General features: G+C 37.9%; 1 protein-coding gene and 1 pseudogene across 1 annotated transcript in view; both read right to left on the bottom strand.

Moving 5' to 3' along the window:
• Positions 1 to 20,162, bottom strand: part of BTBD9 (BTB domain containing 9) — a 552,498-nt gene that overhangs the window by 360,294 nt on the left and 172,042 nt on the right. The window lies entirely within an intron of this gene.
• LOC118858302 lies at positions 12,863 to 14,618 on the bottom strand (annotated as a pseudogene).

The raw sequence follows: 20,162 nt of genomic DNA, 5'->3' as shown, positions 1-20,162 counted from the left end.
TCATGCCCAGCATTCTATCCACTGCACCACCTAGCTATGGCACCGAATGTGATAGAGTCCCTGCGTATGTTGCCCTGGTAAGATCACAACTAGAGTATTATGCTCAATTCTAGGCAATGAAGTTTAGGAAAGATATTAGTAAGCTGAAGACAGTTAAGAGGAGAGCAACCAGGATGTTTAAGGGACTTGAGTCCACAGCTTATGAAAATAAGTTTTTTAAAAAATGGTTAATATTTAGCCTGTAGAAAAAGAAAAGGGGGAAAAAGAACTGGGAGAGTAGGGTAAGGGAGAGACATCATAGCTGTCATCAAGCATTTGAAGGGTTGCTACGTAAAAGGATTAGTCTTGTTCTGTTAGCCCCAGAGAGCAAAACCAGGAATCATGGCTGGAAATTAACAAGAAAAAATTTTAGTTTTGATGTTAAGAAAAACTTTTGAACAATCAGAACTATACAAAAATAGAATAAGCTGGTTGCCTTGCAAGGTAATGGGTTTCTCCTCAAAGGAAGTCTTTCAAGAAGAGGCTAGGTGCCCATTTGTCAGTGTTGGTGTAGGAGAGATTCCTTTTCTGGTACAGACTGAACTAGAAGGCCACCTGAGATTCCTTCTGACTCTAAAATTTTACATGCGATAGGAGATTCCAGAAAGCAGACTGCTGTTCTATTTGTTTACTAGTAATGCCATCATCAGTAGAATCACTGCTGTAAATATTTTCAGTAAAAGTTGGATAAAATACAAAGTACAATGCACATAACTTCTAATAAATTTATATCGATACAGTTTGTGATCACTGCAAAAAAGCATTTTCAACAAGTAATGAAAGGGATGATATAGGTATTGATCATCTGAATGTTGTCTGACCACAAAATTATTACAGATAATAGAGGAATCCAAACAACAGTGGTGTTTGTAACTAAAGTAACAGGCACTGAGACACAGAGGCTAATTTCAAAAATATGAACTCTAAAATTCATGCACAGCAAGGAACTACCCACTGCCTGATTCTGAACAGCCTAATCTACAATATAAAGAAACACACATAAAGAAACTTTTCACATAAGACACAACTGTCTGAGTTGTTTGTGTGTATACATTTTTAAACACTTACAAAATCACATGCCAACACACACACATATGTGTGTTATAATCCCTAAAGGACCAAACTTTTTTTCCTAAACTATGATATCTCATAAAAAACAGAACATACATTTCATGCCAACATACTTGGTTTTAGTTAGAGGTGTACCTAGGGAGCCCAGAAAGCTCACAAGAAGTTTCCTCTTATGAAAAATCTTCTAAGACTTATGGAGTTTAAAAGAAATAATTCCTAGTCATAAACTGTAATATCAATAACAAATTCCATACTTTCAAATGTAAATTATATACTCAACTCTGTTAAGACCCATATTTTTGATCATCATCAGTTAGCTATTCCAGATTTGAAATGTTTCCTTGCTACAAATCTGTAATACACTCCTCTCTAGAAACATATCAAAAACATTTCCAGTTTCTGGTTTCAGCAACGAGTGATAAAATTATTTCAATTTCACTCATTTTCACTCCACCAAAATGGTATAGATTTGCCAGGCTGAAACAATTCGTTTCTCTTTCATTTACACACTTATCTCTGAAGGCAGCATGAAGTATGCCATAGGAATCGTCTCTCTTCACAGCCTGTTATGTATGCTTTGTAATTTACTGGAAATTGAAATCATCAGTAATCATTTCTTCCTGTTCTATTGTCTGCTAATGTCCTTTTTTTTCAGAGCTTTTCTACTCAGGTTTTGCCAACACATTTTTTAAAAAGCCATTTTCCCCTCTTCTTTTTTAAACGAAAATGTGCCTACAAGGTTCAATATTTTTAAATAGTACATTTTTAGGTGGCACCCTGGAAAAAAAATATATACCATTTTCAAAGCAAAATTTTCCTTTTGCCCAATTCACATGCTTTTCTGTCTCAGAAATATGTCCCTAGAGCTATGTAAATAAAGAGAGAGGCAAGACCTATGCTACATATCTAAGAAGAAAATCACACACTAAGATTCTTACTTGAAAGCTAACACAGTAATTCAACATTAAGATGTGTGCTTCCCCACAAGAGACAAAATCCTTTAAAGGTCAATGTCAACAAGCTTAGGCCAGAAGCAAAATCTACCTTTAAATTGTTATAACTTGATAGTGGAGATAAAAGTTTGACATCATATCCCTTAAAGAGAAGCAGGTAAAAAAAAGAGAAAGAATAAATTTATAAGAAAATGGATAAGGCCAGGCAGAAGTTACACAAAAAAGCACCAGTTAAAATAAAAAAACGGCGCAAACAGAAAATAGAATCCATTGGTACAAAACTCCTGTAAATTCCAAGGGTGTAAGATTTTTCTTTAAATTATCATTGGCCTGTACTATTTTCTCTCCGAATTTAATCTCCTATTTTAACAAAATGAAGCTACCAACCAGAAGCACTAAACTCTCAAGATGCAAGCCAATGCAATACTCTTTTAATATCAATGCCTAGATATCCAGTACTATTAATGTACTTCGGACTTTATAAGCACTCATACAAAGAATTCCAAAGGACTATTAGAATTGGAAAGATGAGTACAAGACTAAGTACAAGACTAACAGAAATAGAGAACTATGGGAATAAAAGTTCATATTAATAACCTATTTGAATAGTTTACATGACATTTAAAAATACTGCCATCGAAGCCATTCAAGGAGTCAGATTCCTATTCCATTCTTAATGCTAGGAATATAGTCAGTACTCAATAAATATTTGTTGGTTAATTCATTGTCAAAAATGGCAACTCTGTGTGTGTGTGTGTGTGTGTGTGTGTGTGTGTGTGTATGTGTGTATATAGTTTTGTGTATATGCATGTATATGTACACGTACATGTGTGTGAATGTATATACATATATACAAATGTTATATATAATATACATATACTATAGACACATAAAATATTTTATATCAAAAATATGAGGATCCCTTTAATTAGCAACAATTTTGTATATTCCAGGTTTCTTCTTGCTACTGTTCTCAGCAGTACATGCAAAGATGTATTTTACACACACACACACACACACACACACACACACACACACACACACTCTCAGGCACGCACAACTGCATATCTTATAAGAAGCCATTCTGGCAGTCGATAGAAAACTAGCTGGCCTTAGAGCCAGGAATTAAGGAAAGAGATTAACAAATGGGCTGGAGGTGGGGGTCTTAAGTGAGAGGAAAAGAGGGCCAATGGAAATGAGATTGCCTTAAAAAACACTGCACTAAAATAAATAAAGAGACATTCAGAAGAAAGGGAAAAAATCCTTAATTTGAAAAAAATATATATTAGAAACAAACAGAAAAATATAAACCTAATTCTCTTAACTTCAAATGTATAAATGGGTTAAACAATCCAACAAAGCAAAAGGGAACAAAAATTGGCTGAGAAAACAAAATCCCTCCATCTACTGCTTACAAGAAATATAATTAAAAAACAAAGACACACATACAGAACTGGGCGGGGGAGGGGAGGAGAGAGAGAAAAAGAGAGAGAGAGAGAGAGAGAATCAAATATGTGTTAAATGAATCCTAAAAAAGAATTGCAATCATGCTATCAAAGTAAAATAAACATTTCTAACATAAAAAGAATAGACATGGAAACTACATTATAAAGAAAGGAAACACAGACAAAACCCCAATAATTTTAAATGTATACGCTCCAAATGTTTCAACATATAGATTCACAACAGGAAAAATAACTCCAAAAAGACATAGATGGTAATACAATAGTTGCAAAAAAAATTCAATGTCTCTCAATTTGGGATGTCTATGACAAAAAGAGAAACAAAAGGAAAATAATTTAACAAACCGCTAAAGGAACTAGAGATAAAAGATGGTATCTTCTAAATAGATTTCTAAATAATTTCTAAATAAATTTAAGAATACATGTATTTCTCAGCGCCACATAGTACTTCTACAAAAATTTACTAGGGCAAGGGATACTATAAACAAATATAAAAAGACAGAAATAGTAAACACATCCTTTACAGATGAAAACATAATAAAAACAGTAAACAGCTTAGGGAACACAAACAAAACAATATAGCAAAATGGAGACTTTGAAATGAAATCCTAAATAATGAGTGAGTCCAAGGAAACATCAAAGAAAAAGTTAATAATTAGGTATAAGAAAATGATAATGATGAAACAACATATCAAAATTTCTAGGATATACCTAGAGTATTCCACAAAGGATAGATCATATCCCTACAAATATCCATTAATAAAAGTTGTATTCTTATGAGCATACCATTAACAAAATAGAAGAAGAGAGCATTAAGGAACTGAATATACATTTTTAAAATAGTGTAGATAACAAATAAGCCTAAAATAGGCACAAAAGAGGGGATATTAAAAATTGAAAAAGATAAAACTGGTAACAAAACAAACCTATGCAAATGATAGAAATAGTAAAAGCTGGTTCTTTGAAAAAACTAGTAAAACTGATAAACCTCTAGGCAATCTGATTAAAAAGAACAATGCAGAACTTCGAATCAGTAAAACAGTCATCAAGGTGAAATCACAACAAAACTAGAAGAAATAAAAAGAACTATCACAAACTTCTATGCACAGTTTGATGCTAACAAAACTGAGAATACCAAAGAAATAAAGCAATACCTTCAAAAACATAAAATATCCAAACTAGAAGAAACCAAACAGAAATCTTAAATAATGCAGAAAAAGAAATAAAACTTGCTGTGAAGGAATTGTCAACGAAAAAATTCCTGGTGCTGATGAATTCACAGAATCATATCAAACTTTTAACAATTAGTACCTATAATACACAAATAATTCACAAAAATAAATAAAAAATGCATCCTGCTAAATTCCTTTTGTGGGACAAATTGAATAATAATATCTAAACCAGGAAAGGACAAAGCACAGGGAAACTAAAGAACAATATCATTAATGAATATCAATTCGAAAATTTTAAAGAAAATCTTCACTCAATATGACCAAAGTGGATTTAAATCAGGGTTGACAGGATAGTTTAATAGTAGGAAAAACCAACATGATCATATTAAAAATGGAAATATCCAATACCACATAATTTCATCAGTATATGGAGAAAAACCTTTCTGAAAGTACAACACAAGTCAAAAGACTTATATAGATTCAATTAAACAATGCTCCTTAAAGAAACAACTCAAATAACTAGAGGAACATTCAGTGCTCATGTTTGAGCTGTACCCATGAACAAAAAAACTACCAAAGTTAACTTACACTATTAATGCTATGTCAATCAAATACTAAAGAGAATCAAAAGGCATAGTGTGTAGAAATTGAAAAAATTATAAAATTCATTTGAAAAACAAAAGGTGGAGAATACGAAGGGAAATTCTGAAAAGAGGTAGGGGAAAAGAGATCAATAATGCTTGCAGCCCTCAAATTATATTAAAAATCAGTAATCTTCAAAACCATCTGGTTTTGGTTATGAAACAGAGAGACAGATCAATGGAACCAACTGGACAAGGTGTAATAAAAAACAATGGAACTCAATAACCCAGTGTTTGATAAAGAATTTTAAAGTATTCACAACCACATGAAAGAATGCTCCAAATCACTAACAATATTAAGAGAAATACAAATTAAAACAACCCTGAGGTTCTAACTTACACCCTGCTAAGTGGAAAAGATGGCAAAAAATGGCAATAGTTGATGTTGGAGAGATTGTGGGATGATAGGCACACTAATATATTGCTGGTAGAGCTGTAAAATGGTATAACCATTCTGAAAAGCAATTTGGGATCATGCAAATAATATCCATATCCTTTGAATCAGAGACTACATTAATGGGTAGATACCCCAAAGAAGCCATCAGTAAGAAAAAAGTCCCCTTATACCCTACTTTTGGTGACAGCAAAGATTTGGAAACAAAGTAGATGTTCATCAATTGGGGAATGGTTAAACAAATTGTGGTACATGAGTGTAAAGGAAAATAACAGTGCTGTAAGAAATGATGTATATGATAAATACAAAGCAGCCTGGAAAGATCTGTACAAAGTGATATAAAGTAAAGCAGAGCCAAGAAAATAATATGTGCCATGGCTACAATGATGTAAATGAAAATAAACATGCGCGCACGCATGTGCACACGCACACACAATCAAAAATAAATGTAACAAAATTGTAAAGATCAAACAAGACTAGAATGAAGAGGTAGGTGGAAAGGACACCTTTTCATGGAGATGAAAGGTCCACAGATATTGCACATTACACATGTTTTGGACTTTCTCAATTTATTGATTGGTTAAGCAAGGTTTTTTCTTTCTTTCTTTTTTTTTTGCCTTAAAAATTTTCTTTATTATATGGGATGGCTGCTCTCTAGGAGTGAGCGAAGTAGAGTAGGGAAAAAATATGATGATGTGGAAAAAAAGACATCAATAAAAATTTATTTTTATATAAAATTCACTCCCTAGTTTAGGTAGCAGTGAAACTACCTGATCTAGTTGGGTTCTAAAATTTTTTTTGGCATAGTGGATAGAGTGCCAAGCTTAGAGAGAGGGAGACCTGAGTTTACAGATGGCCTCAGACATTTATTAGCTGTGTGACCGTGGGAAAGTCCCTTTAATTCTACTTGCCTCAGTTTCCTGTTCTGTAAATAGGGATAATAAGAGCATTTACTTCCTTGGGTTGTTGTGAGATCATTATAAAGTGCTTAGCACAGCGCCTGGCACATACTAAACTCTACATAAACATTAGTTATCATTATTATTGTTAATATCCATTTTTAGTTTATTTAACTCTGGTGTGCCAGGAGCATGCACCAGCCAAGAGCAAATGGTTAAATTGTCAGTGAGAGATCTACACCTCAGAAACTATAAAACAAATCAACAAATTTGTTGATCATCCAAACTTAAGAGACTAACGGAGAAAACATTAATAATGCACATTAAACTTAAAAGTCTGTCTTGTGCTTTTAGAGAGGCAGTTTTTTAACATTTACCCACAAACCCTGGTATAAGAAATGTACATAAACCTAGTTTCTCCCAGACTATTTTCTATTTTCCGACCAAATCCCATTTTTTAAATCTAGTATCAAAATAAGAGCTATGTGCCAGCTCTAAGATTTCAGTTAGTCCACGTGAAGACAAGTTCCTAGGTCGAAGTACATTTTCAATTCGCCTAATTCAAGACTAGTCAGGTAAAGGATAAAATCCAATGATTTCACAGAATATATTTCCGAGAATACAAAAATATTAATTTATCATATCAACAATTTTTCTGATTCAAATCCCAATACATAGCTACCAGAGTTCAACAAAGTCTCAGCATCCAGGTTTACAAGCTGGAGGGCTCCTTAGCTACAGCTGCCCGGAGTCTCCTCATCAAGACCATCTCAAGAGCCCTGAGCAAATGGCTCTGTCCTCTCTTCTTATAGGGCTTCAGACATCATCAAATGTCATCTGAATGACCAGAACTTAGGCTCCTATGATTGGCTCTGGAGTTAGCCCCTCCCCTTAGGACCCTGGGAGGTTCACATCCACGTAGATTAGGTTAAAACCTAATAGGGGTTTGGGCCTGGGGCTCAGCATTTAGTAAGACTCAATGAAATACACTGAATTACTCAAAAGAAACAAAGCCAAACTCTTTAAGGGCACTTGGTTGAACTAAGTGCTAAGGAGCCCATTTTGCTTACCAACACACTCCACCCCTTGTTCTAGGATACATAATCTAATCAGCCCTGAACATACATTGACCCATTATACACTGTGATCCAATTATGCAGGAAACTAAACAATATTCACAACAAAGCAAAACATATCATTCAGTGACATTCCCAAATACTTGTTTACAATACAAACATGACCCACCCCTAGGGGCCAGCAAGATAATCTCATCAATCAGTCATTCCCAAAATACTTGTTAACAATCCAAATGTCCACCCCTAGGTCAAAGCAAGTTAATCTCTTAAGCTCATAAAGTACTTCTTGAGTATCACCCTGCCATTGCAGGCTTTTTCCCAGTACCCTGAGTGATGTGCATACTTTAGTTAGTAAAGTCCTAAAGCAAACAAACAAACAGAGTTCTCTTGGGGCTGTCTCCTCCCCAAACTGCTGTTGCAGGCTTCCACTTGGCATCCAAGTCCCAATTTCAAATAAAGAGTCCAAATAAAGTTCTTTTGTGGTCTATTCTCCCCATTATGTTCCAGTCCCAGGTTGCAAGTCCTGAGGGTCCACTGGGCAATAAAGCCAACAGGGTGGGGACCCTGTGGGTCCAAGGCACTTCCCCCACCCCAACAAAAACAAATCCATGACTCCCTCCTGGATCCCAAGCAGCCCAAGCTGAAGGGAACAAAAAGGCAGACTCAGTGCCTTGCTGCAAAATTTCCATCTTGCCCCAGGGCTGAATTCCAACCCCTGGGTTCCAACTCCAGCTGTCCTCACCTAGATTCTCCGCTACTTCGATCCTCTCACTGAAGTCAGCTCCAACGCAGCTCGGGGCTTTCAGCTTTCCAAAGTTCCCATGCAGGCAGTCTTCTGCTCTATCTGGATCAATATTTCGGCAGCCGCTGTCTGCTTCTTCTTTCTCCTCACCAGCCCCTCCTGCCAAATCTGTAGGAAGGCCATTCTCCAAGTCTCCAAGGCCATTCTCCACTCCTGTTTCAAAACTCCATATACAATATAATCTCAAGACATTCACCCTTTCAGCCCAGTCCTCCATAGCCAGGCTTATCAGCTTAAGCCCTGGGAAGAAGGGATTATCTCCTGCTCTGGGCCCCGGGAAACCACGCCCAGCACTTCCACCCGCCTGTTTTCCTTCAGGACTTTGTTGCTCCTGAGGCTGCACAGAACCATAGCCACTCCAAGTACAAAGAGCACTCCAAAAACAGGGAAACCTTCAACCAACCCAGTACCCCAAGAAGCCATGCTTTCCTGTTAAAGGCAGATCCTGCCAACTACGCCATTTGTTAGGTGTAAAACCTTAGTGGGTGTGGATTGGCAACTAAGGTGGGGCCCAAGGTAGGGCTAACTCCAGGGAGGGCCTAGTTTACATGTCTGGGACAGCAGAGGCTCTTAGACCACGTGGGTTTAAGTTGCCTCTTTGTGACGATTTTAGGTCATGTGGGTGAGGCGCATGTGTGACTCACCCCTGATGTTGAAACAGATATAAAAACCAGGGGTTGGCCTCCTATTCCTTGGAGCTCTTTTCCGCAGCAGTGATGGCATGAATGATCTGGGCCAGCCCTTGTTCTGAGCTCCCAGGCTGAACCTAGATGATGGTAACTATGAATCTGTATTTGGTCTGTCTGTTGATGATTGTAATTTGTTTGTATTTTATTCTGAAGTTCAGGGTGCTGGCTTTTTCCCCTGAACTAAGTGAATGCTGTCTGTATGCTGAATTAAAGTAAGCTTGTCAACCCCTTCACCTTGCTTTCCTTACTTAAGCAGATCAAAAGAACCTGTGCTGTTGGCAGCTTTCTGGGTGCTGGCTGTAGGTGGATCTTACACCCCCACAGAAGCTGCTAGCTGGATTGTTGAAACACTATGATATTCCCATGAGTTTTCCCCATAGGATCTCTTTTAAGTGGTGATTGATAGACTTTTTCTATTTAATAATATTTACTTGTAAATACATCTTGTCTCAACATTTTCAAAAATTCTTATGGAAGTTCATTTGTGAGTTCTCAATTTTTCTGAGATGAGATAATTTAGATTTTCTATTCCTTATTCTGTTAATACTGTAATTTTATATTTTTAGGTAACTTTATCCATTTCCTTTAACTTTCTGGTTTGGTTGATATATAATAGGTATAATAGCATGTGATAATTTAAAATAATTTGTTTTCTATTTACTGTGCATTAGTTCTGTTGTCATTTTTTGATTTTCATTTCTGAACCAAATTAGGTAATGATTTTCCTACTGTATTATTTTTTAAAACTAGCAACTGATTAACTTATCTTTTCATTTTCAAATTTATCCCTGCTTTGATTTTTAGAATTTCTACTTTTGTGCTCTAAGTTGAGGTAATTTGTTTCTTTTCTATGCTTTTTTTGTTGTTTGCTCAAATTATTAATCATCTTTTATTCTCTTTTACTGATGTGTTTTTGGAGATATTAATTTGGTCTTTGACCCACTCATTATTTAGCAGTTATTTCATCTCCATTTCAGTATGAGTCTTTTGTTTGTATTTCCTTTGAGTGGCAAAGTGGAATGAAGAAGAGTCTGCCATAGGCAAAAGTCATGAAGACTTGTCGCTTCAGACTCTGCCTCAAACATTGAACAGTTGCATAACTGGGCAAGTGGCTCCACCCCTTTAAGCATGACTTTTCTCACTGTAAAATGTAGAGAACAGCAGCTGCCTTACATAGTTGGTATAACTCAAATAAGAAAACATATGTAATCTACAAATTTTAAAGCACTGTATAAGCATCTATTATTATTACTGCTGACAATTCTTGTTGCATTATGATCTATGAAGGATGTGCCTCACAGCTCTGCCTTTCTAAATTCATATATGAGTTCTTTATATCCAAGGATATGTCACATTTTTTGTAAAAGTGCTATGTGATGATTAAATATAGGCATACTAATTAGAATTCCTATTTGGGATTACCAAAGGACTGTCATATCTAGTTTTTCTAATATTCTATTCAAATCTTCAACTTCTATTCAAAATCTTCCTTCAACTTCAATATTTAGATTTGTCTAATTAAGAAACAAGCATGTTAAAGCCACCACAGTAATAAGAATATTGAAATCTCACTATAATTCAGTAAATTTATCCTTTAAGTACTAATATGCAAAGTCACTCAGTATATATATATATAAAGATGGGAATGATGTTAATTCAAGTCCTGTGTGATCCTGGACAAGTCATTTAACTTCTTGGTATCACAGGGAACTCTTTGAGATTACAAATTGTATAGCAACTGTTGATTGCACTGGTAAAATGAGTATCCTCACCTGAAAAATGCACTGCCATTTTCCATGCCTAGAAAATTCCAAATGCATTGGTAAAGTGAGTTTCTTTGCCTCTACATGGATGAAATAACTAGTTCTTTTCCCCTATACCGTAACCTTCTTTCCCACCCAAGCCTGTAAACTAGAAGGAATGGCTCAAGATGACAATTAGAATCCAAAAACATCTTGACAGCTGGGGTCCACTGATGGGACTAAAGAGTTTTCACAAAAGAATAAAGGGCCATCAAAGTTACTAACAATGAGCTCCTTTACCTGGCCTCTCTAAAGGAAGACTAGCCTGCTTTAAAGGAGACACCAAAGGGAGCACTAAGGAAAAGGCTGAAAGAGGAAGGGGGAAGTAGGAGGAAGTGAGGGGAAAAAGGATTTATTAAGGGGCTATTATGCCAGGTACAGTTCTAAACACTTTACAAATATTCTCATTTTAACCTCACAATAACCTGGAATGTAAGTGCCACTATTATTTCTACTTTACAGATGAGGAAAGTGAGACACAGACTAAGTGACTTGGCAAGGGTCACACAGCCAAGTTAATGTCTGAGGGCAGATTTAACTCAGGTCTTCCTAACTTAAGGCCCATTGCTTTATCTGTTGCACCATCTAAGTATAATAAAACAGAAGCTTGGTTAACCCTTACTGAATATGTTGTAGTAAGAGTCCATTTTAAGCTAATGGTTAGATAAGATAGCTACTGAATTTTCTTTGAACTCTAAAGTTCTGTAAATTCCATTTCCTGACTGACTATGCTCATTTTTAGATCTGGCAGTACTCATTTTGAACTTCTTTGGCTTCTCTCCATGCCCCCTCACCCCAAAGTTTTCCATCTTGTTTTGCGTGGTTGCTTCTCCCATTGGATTCTAGGTTCCTCAAGGGCAGGGACCATCTTTCTTTTTTGTATTTCTATCCCCAGTGCTTAGCAAAGTGCTTGGCACAGAGTAGGTGCTTAATAAATGTTAGGAACTATTTTTCCAATATGCCTCTTTTAAGTGGACCCATTTTTTGGTAGCCTTCTCTGAGACCAAGAATGCAAATCTTTATTTAGATTCAACTAAACCAGAATGTATTCTACTTCAAGTCCTCATTGTATCTCTGTATGTATACATTTTCAAGAAAACTCCTTGTAAATACAAATCAAGTTTTCCTTTCCCACCTTCCCTACTCCTCTTAATTCCAGTGCTTTCCCTCTTTTAATAAATTCCTATTTATCCCATAAATAGTTTGCTTTGTATATATTTGTTTGAATATCATATTCCACCATTAAACTGTAAGCTCCTTGAGGGCAGAGGCTGTCTTTTGATTTTTTTTATATCCCCAGGGTTTAGCACAGAGCCTGGCAGTCAGTAGGTGCTAATAAAATGTTTAATGATTAATATTTTCTGCTACTCTCCTATTTCATTGGTGAATTCTTTGCATTCATGCCTATGACTAAAGATGTTTTTCTTTCTATCAAATCCTGTTAAAACAGTTCTTGTCCTTCTATCCCATCCTTTTCTTTTGTAGTTGATAAATTTTAATTAACACACATAAAGGTGGGCTATAAAAACACAACTACATAAATATTGAAGAAGTCATTATGCCATTTTCATGTAAACAGTTCTGATTAGAATGAAGCCCTAACTAGATTCTGGTCTTAAGCTTTTGGCAGATAACATGTATGCTCAGCCAGGCTCTGCGGTTATCGTTCAAGTGGAAGCCAGATCAGTTCACATGTTGACAGGCATGCAACTTGAAAACACTGCACAACAGGCAACACAAAGAGATTGGAGAAGTTTACGAAACTTCAAGTAGACTTCACAACCCTTCACAACTGACTATTCACAGACAAAGATATGGTCCTTCCTCATCTTACTATGGGGAGTTTGCCTCCCTCCTTCTCTCACACATGAGATACTTTCTGTGACTCTCTTGCTTGATGCTATACAACCACTTGATGATTCGGGCATTTCTCTCGATTGCAGAAGTGCCATATGGCAACGCAGTCATAGGCACTGTCATCATTTCTAAGGTCGCTGTTGCTGTCCTGAGACTGTTCACAGTCTGAGCTGATCATGCTTGCACTGCAAAAGTTGAGGGATATTATATTGGAGTTAGCCCTTGCAAAGTTTTCCATCCCAAAGTTTTCAAGCTCTTCGGGATCCAAGCCACAGTAGTTAAAGAATCTCTCCACGTCTACATCCACACGAAAGAATCTGTCACTTAAGTCTGATTTGGACTGCTGCAGGGAGGGTCTCTGGCTGGCGCCACAACTGGATTCTACTGTATTGATTTCGGGAGATTTCATTGTGACAATGGCAGCAACCTTGGGTTTGGGAGGCAGCGGTGGTGCTGAATTACTGCAAGGTATTGCTTTTACTGGTTTCACGCTAGTCACTTTCCGAATGTCCGATGAGCTATGGAAAACATGCAGGAAGGACTCCGCTGAGTGATCAAGCAGCCTTCTGCTAACACTTGAGTTGCTCTCCTGGGGGCTGCTGCGGCCCTGGTAAACCTTTAGGGATTCTGCAAACGAGTGTCGGTTTAGTTCTGCTGAATCCGACCTGTGGGGTGTGTTGGTAACCAAAAATGGGCTCCTTAGCACTTAGTCAACAAGTGCCCTTGAATAGTTTGGCTTTTTCCCCTGAACTAACTGAATGCTGTTTGTATGTTGGAATGGAGTAAGCTTGTTGGCCCCTTCACCTTGCTTTCCTTGCTTAAGCTGATCGAAAGAACCTGTGCTTTCCCGGTCAGCCCCTTCACCTTGCTTAAGCAGATCAGAAGAACCTGTGCTTTCCCCGGTGTACCTTACCACCCCCCCCCCCCCAGAAGCCGGATGGTTAAAAACAGCTTCCGTTGGAGCCAGAGGCTGCTACAGCTACAGCCACAGCCAAAGCTGAAGCAGGAGCTGCCGGTAGCAGAGCTGACCTACGGGAGGAAGCTGAACAAGGACTTGAGGCCAGTGGGTAATCTTTTTACCATAGAGGGGAAGCATGTATATGATTTTGCTTTACACCATCATGCTTCTCTGTGGCCTCCTGGTTACTCTTGCGAGGCGTACTTATTGGGCCTGGAAGCTTTTGATCAATATATCAAAATGGGGATGCTGGTTCATGGGTTGGTTACTGTGGAGCCTAAATATATGCTTTGATTCTTCTGCCTCCTACTTTGAGAGTTTCTTATACCCAGCAGTTACGAACCTTTCAGACATATATACGATCCTCTTTGAAATTATAAACTCTGCCAGTTTCTGGCACTGTGTTTGTGACCTGAACCTGAGCTGGAGCCTTCAGAACTATTAATAATGTTTTTCAGTATCTCAAGTTTTAAGTTCTCCCTTTGCACACTACTCTCAGTCTTTGCATTGTTGTTAAAACAACTTTCAGGGTAGGGCTGCCCAAGACTCGCTTTGCAGCAGGGCAGACAGGTGGCTTCACAGGCTCCTGTTTGGCATTGATGACCTCCTGGCTCTTGACATATTTTGCCTTATCAGCTTCTAGTCTTTCCACAGCACTAAGTCTTTTGGGACTAGGCTCAGCTTGCCTGCAGAAATAGTCTGGTCCTTTGTTCAAGATGCAGAGCGGGACCACTGATGTGAACATAACAGCTAGACCGACAGGTTTCACTATGCTACCTGTCTGTAGTGTCTCTGTAGGCATGTTGGGTGGTCTTTCCCCCACAGCCGTTTTGGATTCTCTTCTGGGCTCTTCCGACGTACTTTGTAGAAACATATACATTCTTTGGAATCTGAGCGTTAGTAGAACCTCATCTTGCAGAGTTCATTAAATGCTACTGTGTTTTCTCTCCTCCCTTTCTTTAAAATCAGGCTTGTGTGCAAAGGGCCACCAGACACAAGTTCGTTTAAATCTGCTCTGCTGATTCCTTTCTTCTCACTAAAGGATGTGGGAGTCTCTCTTCCGTGGTCTTTGTGCTTGATGACAGACAGGGATCTTTTCATGCTTCTCTTGATTCTTGTGTTTGAAAGTCAAATTTTCTATTCAGCTCTGGTCTTTTCACTGAGAAAGCTTGAAAGTCCTCTATTTTACTGAAAATCCATATTTTGCCTTGGAGCATGATACTCAGTTTTGCTGGGCAGGTGATTCTTGGTTTTAATCCTAGCTCCATTGACCTCCGGAATATCGTATTCCAAGCCCTTCGATTTCTTAATGTAGAAGCTGCTAGATGTTGTATTATCCTGATTGTGTTTCCACAATACTCAAATTGTTTCTTTCTGGCTGCTTGCAGTATTTTCTCCTTGATCTGGGAGCTCTGGAATTTGGTGACAATATTCCTAGGAGATTTCTTTTTGGGATCTATTTGAGGAGGTGATTTGTGGATTCTTTCAATTTCTGTTTTGCCCTGTGGCTCTAGAATATCAGGGCAGTTCTCTCCTCCCCTCTCCATCCCTAAAATATTTTCTCCCTACTTTTAAAAAACAAAACAAAATCCAAATTTGTAATTTTTCTCTATTCTCCCATTAACCCTCTCAGGGGTGGGGAAGCTGCCTTAGATAGTCTCTTGTGTAGCCACAGGGTGCAGGCTAAGCAGGAGCCTATTTATTTTAGTACTTATGTATTTCTTAACTAACACATAAAACTGTGCCACTATTTTCTATAAGGTTCCTTTTTAAAAAAAAAAAAAAGGTGTCACTGATGAACATTTGAGTGTTGTACTCTTAACCCCATTTTCCTCATAAGCCCTGTGGTTTTTATTGCCTGATTTTGCATAGGGAGGTGATTTTTTTTTGAAAGGAACACATATGTTTCATTATAGCAGAACTATGTTTTAAAGTTTCTCTTGCCCAAGTATGTGCCCAAGTCTCATTTTCTCACAAAGTATAAAAATAAATTCCATAAAGGCTTTACACACACATGCGCACACACACACACGCGCGCGCGCACACACACACACAGGCACGCGCGCGCGCACATGTGTGTACCTATACAAATATAACCTGGAAGCTCAGGCTCTTAACCTCATTTCTGAGCTTGTTACAGCTGGAACTTTTCTGATGGTGAACAACTGATTTTATTGATCTACACTTTGTCTTCTGCTTCCAATACTTACGGTCAATTTATTTTATAATTTCTTGAAATACAATATCTAATGTTTCTTATTTTATCATGATTCTCTTTGAGCCTCATGATCCATGGATTATCCCTGTATACCCTGTTCCCAGGTCAGTTGTTTTCTTCAGTTTTCCAGTTTTATTGTCCTTTGAATTTATTCTAATATTTCATGTCATATAACTGATTTTTGAGTTCCATTTCAGAGTGTCTAATGTTGTGTTAAAATTTCCACACTTCTGTTCTACGCTGTCTATTTTATTGAACTCTTCCTTCATTTCTTTTATTGAACCTTCCAACCACTCAGTCATTGTAGCCATTCCATATTTTGTTCTGGAATTAAATCAGAGTTGTTTTTCCCAACTTCTTTTCTCCTAGGGATTCTTTTATCCCATAGTATTGTCTCATCATTTCAGGCATTTTTCTTTGCTTGGTTAAGCTCTCACCTTGTTCCTGGCTCTTCCCCCCTTAGGGGCTTAGCTCCAGAACTCCTCCCAAGGGAAGGATGGAACACTCTAAGACTGCTAAGAGTGGTGCACCTACCTACAGTTGGTTGCACCAAACTTTCCCCAGTAACTGGTCAATGTCACATAAGACACCATGGCCCTTGCAGGGTTTTCTTTTACTTTTCTGTAGGGATAACCTTTCCAGAATTTCATTCTTCGTTTCTGCTCACACTTTTGTTTCATCAGGTATATTTAAGATGGGCTTTGAAGTATATATATATATATATATAGAGGGAATTTTGGTCAATAGCTTTTTTGCTCTCCCTTTCTGCTGCCTTTCTCAGCCCTTTTTGGTTTTTGTGATATTAAAATTTGATATACTACTTTATTTCATTAAATCTTAATCAAGTTACTATTCTCCCTGTTCTCCCTCATTATGTGAGTCTAAAAAAGGTCCTTAAGCCCGCAACTTTAGTTCCCTGGGATTTCACTCTTGTAAGTTATCTACCACACACTTTTAGGAGAAGCTTACTTAAGGGTCAAATTTATTTAATCAAGTGTTGGTGTCATATTCCAAACTGTGCAAAAATCCCCAAGTTGTGCAAAATCCACGCTGTCTGATTCTAGCCAACTGTAACTTGATAATGCCCACAGTGCTAATAATAGGTTGTATCACTTTACTGTAAAAGACCTGCCTTGACTGTCGGGAAAGTCCTTGGTTACTGAGGAGCCTTGGACCCCATTTATTGGCAATGGCTAACTTTACTAATAAACTGACTGTGCATGAAACTTTTTTGCCTCAGTTTCTCTCATTTGCATATTTCTATCACAACATTTTCTGGACACAGACCTGTGAATATTCATGTTTTCAACAGCATTGCTTCCATTATCCTCTTTACCTCAAATGTGAAAACAGGCAACTAGCTTTAAGCTAGTGATTTCCAGATCTTATTTGTAGGATCCTTTCTGTGACATCCTGGCAAGGTCCCCATAGCCCTGGCTGGCAATGCTTCAAAGCACTTAGTGCCCACTGGTTTCTATTACTTTGATTCTTCAAGCTATAAGCTTGAAGCAAATAAACTTTCATTCCAATTAAGTCACCCCATCTGCAGAGGTGGAGCCGGATTAGCACCATGCACGGTCAGTAATTAATAAAATATGGTTAGGATGAAATTTTGGGGTGGAAGGTTTAAGAAGGATGGAAATAAGGAGTCGGGTAGTAGAAGGTGTTGCATTGAATTTTGGATGATGATATATGGGAGTTCCCAGTCTTTGGGATGTAAAGGACATGACCAGATACGAGAAATGTTCATCACTGAATGAAGAGCACCACTCCTCTGCCCTCAAAGGACAGGCATAGTAGGAGGTGGGAGGACTGAAGTCAAAGGGAGGGTTACCCTTCTTTGTACCAGGGGTCCTCCACATCCAAGTTGGGAGACTGGGCTGGCAGCAGGAGACGGAAAATGCCTCGTGTTGGTAAAAACAGAAATGGTTGCTTTGGGGCTGATAGAAGATGACCAGCTTTCAAGTGCTATGGAACCTTCAAATCCTATAAAAATGTGTTGTTGCTGCTATTTATTATTAATTACTAGTAGGTGGCATCTATCCAGGAGCAATTCTAGTTTTGCCTCCTTGAAACACTTCTTTAGCCTGCCCTAATGACAATTCCATTTACCTAATCATATGGTAATTTCAGATACTCTGATACTGGCCATTTTTATCCTTATAACTAATAATACGTCATTTCGCCCCTATAACTAAGCCATAAGCTTCATCCTTTACATATATACATTCTGGTAATCTAGTCTCATCATAAATCTGAAATGATACCAGTGAAACCAGTAGGAATGAAATGAAATGATACCAGTGAAACCAGTATGAATGAAATGAAATGATACCAGTGAAACTTCCCTGAAGGCTTTGGAAGAGTTCTTGATTTGAAATGATGTTTGCTTGGTAAATTTTATTGATAGTTTGCTTATAGATGTGACATGCTTATAGATGTGCTACTCTGAAGACATTTAGTGCCCAGTCAGAAGGCTCACCTGACACTATACTGAGAGCCAGTTTCTCAAGTAACTTCTTGATTTGGTTTTTTACTTCTTAGCACCTCAAGTTCATTATTTGCCAGTTCTATGATTAAGATAGCTTTGTGTTCTCAATGTAGATCTTTGGCTATGGACCAAATGCCCCTGAGGTATTATGTGATATGAATCTTAATGCTTGCATTAAGTAGCTATTTTGTACAGGGTATTATATTGTTCTAGGCACTGGGGATACAAATAAAAATTTGAGGCAATCCCTGCCTTCACAGGGAAAAGTATGTACAGAATACATTTTTTAAAATACGAAGGGATTTCATAGGGAAGGAAGAGAAAGATACAAACAACAAGGGAATCAAGAAATACCTTATGTGGAGTAGTACTTGATCTAAGAGGAGCTAGGGGATACAAAAGGAGGTGAGTAATACTTCACTAGATAGCCAAGAGAGCCGATCAACAACCTGCTGTTAACTTCATTCCATGTCTCACTAAATCAACACCACAATCAGAATTACAGAAAAGAATGTATTTCTAGACTCAAATTCTCAGGATTTCAGGGCTAGAGAGGTTGTCAGAAGTCATTTAGTTCAAACTGGAGCTGAATAAGAGTCAACTCTACAACATGTCTCCATATCATCTATTACACCTGCTTCTTGCCATTCAGTCACCACTTTAGTGAATAACCGTTTCATGGACTATTACAATTGGTCTTCCTACCTCAAGTTTTACCCCATTCCACACAACAGCCAACAGTGATTTTCCTAAAATGAAAGCCTGGCCCCAATCTACTGATCCAACATTACTCCCCTTACATGTTATGGTCCAGTGAAACCGTGGTATCCCTCACACATGTTGCAACAATTCAGCTAGCAGTTATTGTGAGTGTGAAAGACCAACACAAGCCCAACAACAAGAACGCTGCCAGCACAGGTTCTTTTGATCTGCTTTACTAAGGAAAGCAACATTAAGGGGTTAACAATCTTATTTCAATCCAACATACTTAGTTCTGGGGAAAAAGGCAGCACCCTGAACTTCAGAGCAAATACAAACAAATTACAAACATACATTATAAACAGACCAAATACAATTCATAGTTACCAAGAAACCATCAACATTTGGGTGAGCTGAGATGCTCTTAGAGCAGCTGCCCAGAGTCCAGCGCCTCCAGGAGTGAGAGCCTCAAGCAAGAACGCCAACCTCTGGGTTTATATATCTTGTTCAGGGTCAAAGGTGAGTCACACATGCGACTTACCCATGTGACCTAAAAGCGTCACAACAATTTGGACTTAAACCCACATGGTCTAAAAGCCTCTGATGTCACAAACATGTCACTCGAAACCATGTAAACTAGGCTTTCCTTTGAGACAAGCAGGTCATCAAGGACTTCTAATTTAATCTAATTTAACTGAATAAGTGCTAAAAGCCCTCCTTAATTACCAATACAACACACTACTTCATCTTCCACCTCCATGCCTTTGTGCTGCTACTCCCCATGCCTAGAATATACTCCTCCTCATCTCCACTTTTAAGAATCCCTAGCTTCAAGCCCCACCTTCTCTATGTGAAGCCTCACTAATCCTCAAGCTTCCCAGCCTCCTGTCCCCTGCATATTTACCTTCTATTTATTTGCACATATTTGTACATATTTA

Source organism: Trichosurus vulpecula, chromosome 7, assembly GCF_011100635.1.
Source record: "Trichosurus vulpecula isolate mTriVul1 chromosome 7, mTriVul1.pri, whole genome shotgun sequence".
In the NCBI taxonomy this organism is placed as follows: domain Eukaryota; kingdom Metazoa; phylum Chordata; class Mammalia; order Diprotodontia; family Phalangeridae; genus Trichosurus; species Trichosurus vulpecula.
This window is presented reverse-complemented; position numbering and strand designations above follow the sequence as displayed.